The sequence below is a fragment of the Oryza sativa genome, chromosome 6 (genome assembly GCF_034140825.1).
Source record: "Oryza sativa Japonica Group chromosome 6, ASM3414082v1".
Taxonomy (NCBI): domain Eukaryota; kingdom Viridiplantae; phylum Streptophyta; class Magnoliopsida; order Poales; family Poaceae; genus Oryza; species Oryza sativa.
Genome location: NC_089040.1, coordinates 18,323,378 through 18,337,107, shown reverse-complemented (window position 1 = coordinate 18,337,107; position 13,730 = coordinate 18,323,378). Strand labels below are relative to the sequence as shown.

The following is a 13,730-nucleotide window of genomic DNA, read 5'->3' as shown; positions in this document are numbered from 1 at the left end:
AGCTTCTGACTTCTTAGTTCAATTTTCAGAATCTGTAACTGCAGATTCTCAGAAGCTGTGGACCGTTTAGGGCAGCTTCTAGCAGAAGCAGCTTTTGGGAAAAGCTACAACTGGGTGAAGCTCCCCCAAACAGGGCTTTAATTTAGGATGGGATGTGAGGGTAGATTTCAGGTGATGTTTGGATCCAGGGACTTAACTTTAGTCTCTGTATTTAGACACTAATTTAGAATATTAAATATAGACCACTTACAAAACTAATTACATAAATGAAAGCTAATTCACGAGACAATTTTTTAAGCCTAATTAATCCATAATTGGAGAATGTTTACTGTAGCATTACATAGACTAATCATGGATTAATTAGGCTTAATAGATCCGTCTCGTGAATTAGTCTAAGATTATGAATGGGTTTTATTAATAGTCTACGTTTAATATTTATAATTAGTGTCCAAACATTCGATGTGATAGGGATTTAAAAGTTTTAGTCTGGTGATCTAAGTTATTTTATTTTGATACAGAGGGAGTAGTTGAACATTACTCATTTTAAGGCGAACAGAAGGCAAAACAAAAGTGTCACGAGATCCAAGCGGCTGAGGCTGAGGTGTCCTGATTGGGATCTTGAGCGCGAATGAGAGGACAGCGCGTTGATTCCATCATGTGACTGACAGTGAGATGGAGTACAGGCTAACACTGCTGCTTATGGGTGCATGGAGAGGAGAGTATTAGAGCGACACGTGCCGAGCGCGTGGAACCGTTAAAGGCTGCATTTGTACTACTACTAGCTAATTCTATCAGGTTTATTGTTCTCAGAAGAAATTAGGAGTATACATGTGAAAATCATGTCAACTTTCTTGTTTTCAAAAACAAATTACAGTCAAAATGGTTATCAAATGAGCAAGCGTGTGCAATCTGAAACTTGGAAGACCCATCATCTTAACAAAGTAAATGTTTTTTTTTTGAAACAAACAGAGCAAATGTTTACTCTTTTGTTCTGTAAAATAAAAGTCGATCTACTCACAAATACTACTGCACTAGCTGGGGCAGGTTGGGACAGCCAAACGTGTAGCGGTGGATCCAATTTTGGAAGCCCATATAAAAATGGGTAAATTGGAACCATGCCATTAGAATTTTGTAAAGTTTAAGATATGCTATCGGTATCTCAATGACATGTAGAACCCACATGAGTCAATGACATATAGGTCAGGATGGCATATCTTAAATTTTAGAAAATTATAATGACATGGTTCCAATTTTCTCTATAAAAATAGCTACAGTGAGCGCGGCTTCCCTCATTCATATGATAAACAAACAAAATTGATGGACCGTTCACGTCTGCCCGTTGGGGTCATCATTTGCGGTCGATGTTCCCGATGCGTACTAAAATGACAAAACATAGTACTAGAATAACAGAGAAAAAATGACGAAAATATCACCTGCTGATGTGCAAAATAACCTTCATGGCTGCAATATAAGTAGGATTAAATGGTTTTGGGAGAAAACTTTTTTCCCATTGAGAGGGACTGATATTGCAGTGAATCATTTTTAAAGAAAATAGCCATACACGTGCGTCCTCCATCCTAAAATATAGTAAACTAGTACTGAATTATACACCCTTAACCTAAGTCAGGTTCATAATACTAGGTTGTCCTGAATAATTGCTACTCCTTCCGTCTCAAAATATAACAAATTTTAGCATTTAGGATTTGTCTCAAAATATGACAACTTCTCCATCAACATTCCCTTCCCAACCCTCCACCATTCAATTTTTCCACCTACCTCCACTTCTTAACCAATTACAACATCTACCTATTTAATTTTACCTATATTTTTAATAACCGTGTCCAGCTCTAAAACTTTTTATATTTTAGGACAAACGTTGTATATCTGTAGATAGAGGGAGTTCTGGCGTACCTGATCAATTATTGCTACTGAAGCAGTACTGGGACTTGTATGCTGAATATGCAGACTCAGAATTCTCTTCAGCTCAGATAATTTTGAGCATAGCATCTAAGAGCCTGAAATATACATATATATATATATGTGAAATTTCGGCCATATCCGTATGTGGAGTAGTACTGATCTCTTTGTCACGATTCAATCTACTGGTAAGATCGACTACCCAATTCCTTGTGGAGCAATCAATTAAGTGTGAAGGATTAGTGTACACGGTTGCCAACTGATGTAAAGGCACTTTATTAGAGTTCAGAGTGTGATTGACTTGAAGAGTTACGTTGAAGAGACAAATATATAAAGCCAGAAAGACAGCAAGGCATCCACATTCTTATCCCGTCCTAAAGAAGAAAAGAACGGAGAGATGGTGAAGATTTGAGCATGAAAACCGTGATAATAAACAGTTCACTCTGAACAAATATATCGCTCAGACCGTCAGACGTTCCTACTCTACTAACCAAGGGTCGTCTAAATCCTATGCTGAGGCTGTGTTGAGGCTGTGTTTAGTTCACATTAAAATTTAAAATTGAAAGTTTGGTTAAAATTGGAACGATGTGATGAAAAATTTGAAAGTTTGAAGAATTATTTTGGAACTAAACACGGCCTGATCCAAGTATCCATCACAGGCAACACTCGCACACCTTCTTTAGCAAATGTGTCGATATACGCATACGCTTAAATGCTCTGGCAAATTAACCAGACTGATCCAAGTATCCAACACAGGCAACGCTCACACACCTTTAGCAACAAATGTGTCGATATACGCATACGCATAAATGCTCTGGCAAATTAACCAGATGTGCTACTGGTTCTTGGCATATGCTAAGAACACATTCTGGTTTAATTTGCTACTTATAATCGAAGACGTGATCGACTTAACAAATTATGTAACTTCGTAACGTCAAGGCAGATCACAGCAAATATACATAGACTTAATTCTACCGCAAGTTTTAAAAAATACGTTTTAATAGGATGTGTTTGTTGGAGTTATCTTAGGCTTTAGTCTACAAACAATCACCTCTTACTTATGCGGAAAAATAATTGATGTACTGATCTATGTTTGAAGCCATTGCTGTTCTTCTTTCTTCTTCTAGAGATGCCTCACGAACCCCTTCAAGTGTCTAGATCGATCGGGCGATTAATTTAGGGTTTGAGATTAGAGAGAGAGAGTTCGGTCGTCATCTGCCTCCTTCCTTCTCTTTCTTTATATAGGCGACACTGGTGGGGCTCGGGGGTTATCTCAAATAGTTTAGAATTCGTTTTCAGTACCGATCACACAAAAAACGAATTTATCTTTTACTTTGTTTCTTGTTAGGATAAGGAAACCGGTGGTTTAGATCCTCTCCTAACCCTTATCGACACAAGTCGATAAAATCAACCAACATTCTCCCCTTGATTTTTGAGACTTACTTACGAGTCTATTAAATAAAATAGCTACCCAAGGCAATGTGTCTTCAACAACATTATGCGTCACTGAGACAACAAGACCTATAGCTCACTATAGTACTTAAATAAACTCAAGCTTAACTTAGTGGGTGTTGATTGAAAAAAAATTAGTCCCCCTCATCCAGGATCTTAGTAAGGCTCTAGTTTACATATGTACTGGCCATAACATAATCTTAATTAATCTTAATTTTATGAGCCTTTAGAGTATGGATCCATTAGCAAATACTTAGCTTAATAATTCGATCCTGGGACATATCTTTCACAACCATATCAATATGTTAGGCAGAAAACACACAACATGTTGCTATTAGAATAGAAAACTGTGTTTAATTAGTGCACAACTCATAACACAATATATTTTGGGTGGTTTACACCTTTTGAGTGGTTTATGAGCGCTATTCACCACTCTTAGTTCTGGGAAATATTCTTAACATTAATCATAACATGCTTTAAAATCTAACTGCATCGTCGACTATATAGTAAGAGATTATTTTGGAGCTTTTCCATGGTTATTGCTCCCCTATGTGTGGACATAGCTTAATCTTAGTTAACTTAATAATCTTTATAAATATCCACACATGTCACAAAATAATTGTTCAAATGTCTCTAAACTTATGAGATCATTGGACTTTAGAAATATGAGCATGTTACTTAAAATTGTTTTGCAGATAATACAAAACATTCTTAATACCAGTGGTCTAGTCTGGATTTAATTAAATACTGCCAAGATTCCCAGTAAAATATATGCCAAATCTGTATGCATCCAGATTTGAGCTAATCTCAAGCTTTTGTCAGCTGAGTCCAACTTTAAAATTTAATCTCAGCTTGACTAACTTTAACTGAATTCTCTCAAATTATTTCTTTAATTTATATCAATGTATGACTTACTAATATAAACCCAAGTACTCCTTCACACCAAAATAATTCATGGAAAAATTTCCTTAGTTTCTAACAGCAATATGGATTGCTTGACAATAAAATGTCATTAGTATAGAGTACCGGTGAATGAAATTCCCACCTTTAATTTTCATGCAGCTGTCCACCTCACTTGAATTGTTCGAAATTTCCATTAGAGCCAGGCTTAATTTTATTAACCCACTTAAATGGCCTATTTTTTGACTCATTTAGAAACTTCTACTAAATTCTTTATTACATGGTTCGAAAAACCATTTAGACAAACACATTAATGTCTTATTTTGTTCATCAATCTCAATTTATGGTTCGAAAACCATTTGGATAAACGCTTATTTTAATGTATTCATCGGGTGAACAAGCTTTATTTAGTGTTTACCACCATAATCCGATCTCATAACTTCATTTGATTTCAGCATCAGTATCTTAAATTTCTTTAAGGAAATCGGAGGTTGCTTATGAGTAAACATAGCCTTATGGGTAAACATAGCCAAAAGTAATTTATTGGCTAAAATCTTAACTTAGTGAATCTTCCCTTAAAGCTTAAATAACATCACTAAAATCAATCCAAGGGAAAGAATATCTCCAACTTATGAGACGTTCTAACCTCCCCTAGAAATGTGACATCAATTACAATGTCACAATTTCAATGACGTCTCATCTTTTATCCTTACAGGCAATTATTATAATAGTCACATGATCATCCAAAAGAACAAATATGACTGTCGTGCACAAGGACAAGACCAATCACTTTATTATCACACTTAATATATCATGTTCTATTTGGAAAAATAACGGACATGACCCGTTTCTCACATGACTTTAAATAATTAAACTAGTAAAGTTTCTCTTAATAGAGTGAACAAATGAGACATTATTGCAACTGCTGGAGAAACTAAGTGTGAGGTCTCCAACAACCCTTCACTTTCATCTTCACTCCATCAGTTACTCTGAGTGTTCACTCCCTTCTTTGCTACCGTTTGGACGGTGCGAGTTTCCTGTAATGAGTTAGAAACATGCACAGCGGCATTGAGTCAAACTCACTAAGTATTAAGGGAAAAATCATCACAAGGGATTTATTTAATTTCATTTATACCTTTCTTGACTAACCACGCTGTGAAGCGTGTGCAATTTCTCTGCCAATGTCCATATGATGCACAGAAGTGGCAGTAGGGACTTGTACTTAAAGGAACAGCTAAAGTGGAGGCCTTGATCCCTTCTTGCTTCTGCTCACCCTCTGGCTCGCTATTCTTATTAGAGGATTCCCCTTGATAGACCTTTTTTGCCTTTATCAAAGGCATTAGTGAGGTTGAGCCGGTCTTTAATCTTCTGCTTTTCAGCTTTCTGGCGCTCTTCCTCTTCCACAGAGTGTAAGATCAATTCTTGTATGGTCCACTCCTCTTTTTGAGTGTTATATTTTATTTTGAATGGATCATAGTTAGGACCAAGAGATCTCATGATGATGTGCACTAAAAATCCATCAGATATTTTCATATCCATGGATCTGAGTTGATTTGCCATATGAGTCATCTCAAGGATGTGCTTCCTTATACCACTTTTGCCATCGTAATGACTAGTGATCATCTCATTTACAAGCGTATTGGCATAAGTCTCAGGTGCAAATTCAAAACTTTCTTCAATGTTTGCCAGATACGTTTTAATGTCATTAGAGTCAATGATTCCTCCAATAACTTCTGGAGAGATGGCACCCTTGACATAAGTTAAGCACATTCTGTTGGACTTCTCCCAGTTGGCTAACTTCTTATTGTAGGCCCATATGAGATTATCATATTCTTCCCCAATTATATTGAGTTCTTCAGCCGGTTGAGGTTCCTCGGGAGGATCCTCTCTTATGGCTAAGTCATAATCCAACATGGCTAAGTTAATAAGCACATTATTTCTCCATTCAACATAATTTGATCCATCAAGAAGCTGAATAGCCTTAAGCTGTCCTAATGCTGAAAAATTAATTATTAATTAAACATTAGTAATGCATGCAATTAATTTCCATTGTCTTAATTAATCACATACAAATGAATCTTAATTTTCATAATCAAACACCATAGGGTAGAAAGGATTATGAAATGGCAGAGAATAATGAATTACTGAAAATTAATATCCTAAATCAAATTACCAAAAGTAGGTAAATATGATATAAGGCATAATGCCATTAGTAAATGACATGAAATTAAAATCCTTAGCCATATCACCGTTGGGCAGAAATGGTAAAGGAATTAAGCTTAGTAAAAAATTAGAGATCATTGATCATATCACCGTAAGGCATGAGTGACAGAGGAATTAATGCACTAATGGCATAAGTAAAATTCTAAGTCATATCACCGTAAAGGCCAAAATGACAAAGAAAATGAAAATAATGATTGACGATACTTAGATGTTTCCTTAATTACATCACCGTTCGGCAGAAATAATTAAGGAAATAATAATCTTAATGAAATCATCTTTCTAGATAAACTTCCTGTTGGTTCCATTAATCTAGAATTAAATTACCTAGTATTGCAACTGATCTTAAATAATAAGCATTGCCAATTGCATAAAGTTAATTTACATTGGCTTCATATGCAAAATAAACTTAGAATTTCATAGTCAAAGCACCATTGGTCATAAATAATTATGAATAATCTTAAAATTAATTCCTCAATTATATCACCGTTTGGTAGAAAATAACTAAGGAATAAAAAATTATAATTGACACGCAATTATAATAAAGTGGGTTGAATATAACTTCACATCTTAATGCTTTCTAGTCGAATTTCTCGTTGGTTCCATTCGACTATAAATAATTAATATACTAAGGAAATGACCATCATAATGATGTTGACATGAAATCATAAATACTTTCTAGTTAAATTTCCATTCAACTAGAAATAAATTAAATGGCTTAAGGAAATAATAATCTTAATAAATATTGACATGAAATTATATTAACGTTGGTCAAATATAATATCATATCATTAATTTCTTTCTAGCCAAATTTCCCGTTGGTTCCATTTAGCTAGAAATAATTTTCTAAGTGATCAAATAATTGACCATAATTTTCCAGAAATTTTAAAATAGCTAAGAAAGCTCATAAATGAATTTCTGGAAATAAATAAAACATTAAATGGTGGGCTTAAATATAATAATGCGGCCCATCACTTCCTAAGCCGGCCCATAAAAAACGGGCTAAATAAATTCTGAGAAAATTAACTTCACAGGCTCAATAATAAATTAAAATAAAAGGCCCACTCTTATTGAAAGGCCGGTCCATTTTTATGTGCGCGCGCGGCGCTTAGGCGTACGTGGCCCAGATCGGCGCGGCCCATGACGGCGACGGCCCGACGCGGGGCCGATCTCAGCCATCCGATCTGATAGACGGTTTGGATCGGTCCCGTGCCGATCAAACAGCTAGGCGGCGTGGGGGAAAAGGGTTTTTAAACCCTAACCCTAATCTCTTCCCTCTCTTTGACGACTCTCTCACCCGGGCGAGTGAGCGAGCAGCGGCGATGGCGATGACGGTCCGGCGAGGTGGCACGCGCGTGCGGCGGCGAGCGCCGCAGCGGCTCCATCTCGGCCGGCTGGGGGGCGCGCTCGAGGGCGGCGCCAGGCCGTGTGCCACGGCGTCGGCGGTCCGGCGAGGCGGCGCGCAGGCGACGGCGAACGTCGACGCGGCCAGAGCTCGTCGGCGCGGGGGGGGGGGGGGAGGGGGGAGGGGTGGAGCCCGAAGGCAGCCGCCAAGCTGGAGCTTCCCGTCCCCAGCGAGGGACGGTGGAGGTACACTCCAAGACGGCGCGCGTACGGGAAGACCGACGCGGCCGCAAGGATGTGAAGTGGCAGCGACGCTGCTTCCGGTTTAGGGGGCTTCAAAATCCGGCAAGTCACCGAACCCGAGCCTAATTTTCTTCTTGGATTTAATTCAGACTTTGTGACTTAGGGTTCTTAGAACCGAAATTAGGGTTCTTCGAATTTTGGGGATTTCTTCGAATTAGGGTTTCTGAGGTGTGGATTTTGGGAATTTCAATCTTGTTTATCCCAAACTCCTCTTTTCTGAGCTAAATAGTTGGGGAAAAATTTGGGAGTTTCAATCTAGTTTATCCCGTCTTCCCAATTTTCTTCTTAATCCACTGCTAGCCGAAGCTTATTCATGATGAAAAACTTAATCATGCAAGAACAGTAGATTAATTAACCTTGCAATAGGCCGAGTAGATTAAAATAGTTAATTGGGGATTTTCGTTCTGACTTGACCTATCCTCCCCTCTAATATCTGGCCGAAACCATAGCTTCGGTCTGGGAATTCTTAGTGTGAGAATTTGGGAATTTCAATCTCGTTTATCCCAATCCTCATTCTTCTCTTAAATTCTACTGCTAAGCAACGAAATTAAATTCTTCAATAACTTTGCTTCTTCTACTGTTGGTCGAGACCAATCAGTATAACATGGCTTAATATGCAACCAAGACTTAAAGAAATTAATCTAATCTAATTCAAAATTGTTCATGCCGAACCAATCTTGAACTTTTTAAGGATGGCTTCTAATCATAGGGATGATGTGATTATTAGGGATTGAGTGGACTAAAGATCAGCTCTGATACCACAATATTGGAGTTCTAATTACAGGATCTTAGGCTTTAGTCTACAAACAATCACCTCTTACTTATGCGGAAAAATAATTGATGTACTGACCTGTGTTTGAAGCCATTGCTGTTCTTCTTTCTTCTTCTAGAGATGCCTCACGAACCCCTTCCAGTGTCTAGATCGATCGGGCGATTAATTTAGGGTTTGAGATTAGAGAGAGAGAGTTCGGTCGTCATCTGCCTCCTTCCTTCTCTTTATTTATATAGGCGACACTGGTGGGGCTCGGGGGTTATCTCAAATAGTTTAGAATTCGTTTTCTGTACCGATCACATAAAAAAACGAATTTATCTTTTAGTTTGTTTCTTGTTAGGATAAGGAAACCGGTGGTTTAGATCCCCTTCTAACCCTTATCGGCACAAGTCGATAAAATCAACCAACAGTGTTATATCAGTACAAGAGTAGGTTTTTATAAGACGAAGTATACCTCTATATATTCTCTCCCCTCAGAAAAATATGTTTCAGAGAAACTTTCTTCAGCATTGTTGGGACCACTTGTTCCAAGCTACCTGTTCTGTTTATCTCCCAAATATTTTAATTTATAACTGATAAAATAGATAATCCTCGACCCTACGGCGATAGCTCTTTTTTTTTTCCAGAGACAACAATCCAGCAATTTAGCTAGAAGTCCTGGGAAAAGAACAAACAAACATGTATTTTGGCTGAGCTTTCCGTTTGGAATTTTCCGTCGTTGCGTTCGCTTCTTGATAGCGAGTTGTCTACTCTGGGCCGTTCTTTCACATGGCTCACTTTTATATATATGGACGGCCAGTTATTTTCCCTACAAGAAAAGGAAAAGAAAAAGAAAAATTTCAATGGCACATAACATCACGCAAACATTGCGTAACCGGCGCAACTAAATTCAAGATTTGCAGAGTGGGACGTGCCTGTCACACTACGCTAAACTATCTATACATAATACACTACATCAGCCAGCCATGAACAGAGCCGTGAGGTGACCATCGCCGTCCAGAAATCGTCACGTTTCTGGTGGTAATTGAGATGCAAAAAAAATATCTCAGGTTCTCAGTACAAAAGTCCTTGTCTTTTGCATGCATGTTCCATGCATCTTCTTCAGTTAGGAGATTTTGTTTAGGTTTTATTTCCCCTATCTTCAGTGCTAACTGAAATTAAGGTCTTCTTACTGAGCTCACTCAGCTGAACCCACTACAAAAGTGACGATATCATATACTTTGGTCGATTACATTAGCCTTCAACTAGTATTCGTCGAGAACTAATAGGACGACTTGTCGACTTGGAGTCGAAGGTTAACTGTAGGCTTGCTCATGGTTGATCTTCGATGTGCCTCGTGGCTATCGCTTGCTATCTGATGCCCTCCCCTCTTGCGGGATGTTGTATTTATACAGTTAGGCAACATGTTCTCCAAGTAGAAATTAGTGAGTCTATGTGGGATACGGGAAGATAAATCCTTGTAGTACCCGGGTCGGAGTCCAACAACTTTACTTACAGGGAATGGAGTTTGCATCTTTAATTATATGCACTATGCCATATTTGAGTACACCTTTCCATATAAAACTAGGTATACAGTATTATCGGCAGCCACAAATCTAAGTATAGAAGGTATAGCTAGAGTGCCCAGAAGGCTTGGTGATGTTATATGCACTAGATATTGTATGGTTGTCATGCCCTGAAGTTTCCCCTCTCTTACTTTAAAACTTGTTTAATAAATCGCCTGAAGAAATTGTTTAAATTAAATTAACCTAGAGCTAATCTCTATTTAATAAATGCAATTCATAATTGGAATCGGTGTGGTGGAATTTTCTTAAGTTCCCCATGCTCTAATGCATTAACAGGATTTTTAGTGGAATTTTCAGAGCCCTATAAATAATTTTAACCAAATAAAATCGATTAACCGCAATATATAAATCCCAGGAAATCAATTTCCTTTTTTCTTCTTTTTCATTTCCTCCTTTTTCCCTCTTCTTGGGCCGTCGGCCCACCTTGCTCCCGCGCAGCCCTCTCGGCTGGGCCGACCCGCCCCCTCCCTCCTCTCTCCGGGTCACCGACAGGTGGGCCCACCTGTCAGCTCCGTCTTCCTCCTCTAGCCGGCGGCAGCCACCGTTGCCGCCTTTCCCGCTCCTCCCGCGCCCGCACCCACGTTGCCGCTCATGCCCCCGCCTTCCCGCCCCACGCACGCGCCCGTGAGGGGCGAGATTCAATTTGAATCCCCCTCTCTCTCCCCCAACCCCCCCCACGTCATTGGCGGTAAAATAGGCCGCCTCCCCCTCGCCTATAAAAACACTTCCCCGATCCTCCTCCATCCTTTTCCCCACTCGCGCGCACCGTCCCATGCTCTCTACCGATGTTGACGGTCGTTATCGACCAATTTCGACCGTCAATATTACCTAATTAATTAATGAAGACTAGCTATGCTTGCAATGCATCATTTTCAAATAAAATATCTACTTCTACTATATACTATCATACTAACATCTATGCAGGAGAAGCATATATAAATGGAGGAGAATCGGCAGCAAAACACTTGAATGATCTATCAGACGCTGCCGAGAATTAGACATGGATAGATGGGCTGAAGCCACTGAATTGACACGAGTAAATAAGCCCAAAATTCATACTTCTGAAATGAGGAACAGAAGAGGAGAAAGCCTGCTGAAAATGGGCCGGTTTGAGCCAGCCTATGGTTCGGCCGAACCCTCCTCAGCGCCGATGGATGTGGGGTTTCGGGTGGACGGCTCAAATGGATTCCCAATGATGGTTGGAGGGTATTACTGACCTTTCCAACTGTCATAACCGTCATACTCAGCCTATAAAAGGAGCTCTCCTCACTCCCTACAACACACACTCACTCAAGAAGAAGAGCTCTCTCCCTCTCACAAGTTTAGTTGTACACTAGTGCTAGTGGAGTAGGAATTAGAATAACAATCTTGGTCCTCGAGTCTTCAGGAGAATTCGGGTATGGCTATAGTAGCTTTTTTCTCTTCTTTTGTAAGGCTTATTGAGTTAATAGAATATTCTTCTTTATATATCTTCGGTATTTTATTCCATTTATATTGTCTGAGTACCGATTTTACTTTATACTTGTGCCGATATAGTTGTGTAACTAGCTTACCAGAGAGGTGTAATGGTATGGGTTTAATGTCCAAGTATTCGGTTACTCTATGTCGGATGCATGGATGTAGAGTAGAATTTAATAATGTAGACTTGGTGTCTAGATTATTAAGTATCATTAATTGGGGTTATATGTTGCGGATACGTCGGGGTGGGCCGCTGATGGTGACAGCTCAGTACGGGTATTCCTCCGCGCGTGTATATAATCCTAAGTGCAATTTCCTGGGGAGGGTACTCTTCCGTATTTAGCCCCGGTTGGATGGCCATGACAGGTTGTCGTAAGGAACTCGGCAACCAGGGGTGGTCTCTCAAAACAGAGGAAACTGGGTACGGGGTATTGGTTACATGACTGTATATTAGCTAGTATAGACTAAAGATGTATGTATACTAGAAGTATAGAAATGATACTTTTCTTATTCTTTCACCACTTAGCCTAGACTATTTTAGTGAGAGTATCTTAGGTTTTTCTTCTGTGTGTCACTCTAACTGAATTAACCCTTACATAGACTTTGATGTATACAAGTGATATATAAACTATTAGTGTAGTACTCTCTTATCATATCTTCCCTTGGGATAAAATAAATACGATACCTTGGAATACTCCCAGGAGAAATGCTACAATGGTATATCCGTGTGCTTGCGGATCACATCTGTAACCATAATATACCAGGATTATTTCTAGTGCTATTACTGTGAATTATATTTCCAGTAGTGTCGCTAAGAAATACCAACAACCGCCGCCGCGCCGCTCCCCCCGAGCTCCGCAACCGCCGCTGAACTCCGGCCGTGTGCCGTTGCTGCTAGAGCCACCGCCACGCCGTGCATTCACCGCCGTTATCTCCGCCGCCGCGTAAGCCATCTCGGCCACCGCCTCGTGTTGTCGGACTCCCACTGGAGCCCCATTACCCTCGCTCACCGGTGAGTTTCGCAATTTCCCCGCCTCCGGCCAACTGCGTTTGCCGCCGTGGTCACTCCCTCTACTCCTAACCCCTCTCAAATCTCTCCTTAGGTGTCACCGCCGCCCGTCCGCCCCTCCATGTCGTCGGGCCGCCGCCGCCGCCTTCATCCTCCGCTCCAGCCTCCGAGCTCGCCGGTGAGGACCCCCTTCCCTCCCCTTTCCCTCCTCTCTCGTGCGCGCCGCCGCTAACCGCATGCACGCCGTCGCGCCACGGCGCCGCCCGCCACCGTGCGCCATGCTCGGGTCGGCCTTGGTGCCGCCCGTCCCTAGCCGCCTGATCTACTCCTCGGCAGATCGTGGCCGTCCATCCGTGGCCCGCGTGGCCGGCCGCATGGTGCCACGTCGGCGCCACGTGGCACACCACCCTCGGTCCCATAAACTTGGTCCACTATGGACCGACTCCCCCTTGATCCGCTGACCTGTGGGGCCCGCTTGCCGGCGCCGCCCCTCCCCTTGGTGACGTCAGCCCTGGGTTATATTGTGCAATAAATCATTAAGGCTTTTCTTTTTATAGTGAAAACCCAGAAAATCTTCTAAAATTTATAGAAAATTCATCTGAGCTCTGTTTAAGTCTATTCAAGTCTCATTAAATTCATAAAAATCCCTAAAATCCATTAAAAATGGTTTTGTTTCCTGTTTCAGTAGACTTATAGCATGTTTTGCTTGTGTACTTTGTTTGTCGCGTAGTTTTCGGCCGTATTGTCGCTCCGTGGTGCGTTGAAGATGTTGCAGAGGTCTCAACAACGC

At 40.4% G+C, this 13,730-nt stretch overlaps 1 long non-coding RNA gene across 1 annotated transcript; it reads right to left on the bottom strand.

Moving 5' to 3' along the window:
* Positions 1-5,031: 5,031 nt before the first annotated feature.
* Positions 5,032-9,105, bottom strand: LOC107281359 (uncharacterized). Its single transcript, XR_010742139.1, has 3 exons — positions 8,987-9,105; positions 5,405-6,266; positions 5,032-5,306 (listed from the first exon to the last, which is right to left on the bottom strand). It is a non-coding gene; the product is annotated as an uncharacterized lncRNA (long non-coding RNA).
* Positions 9,106-13,730: the final 4,625 nt, after the last annotated feature.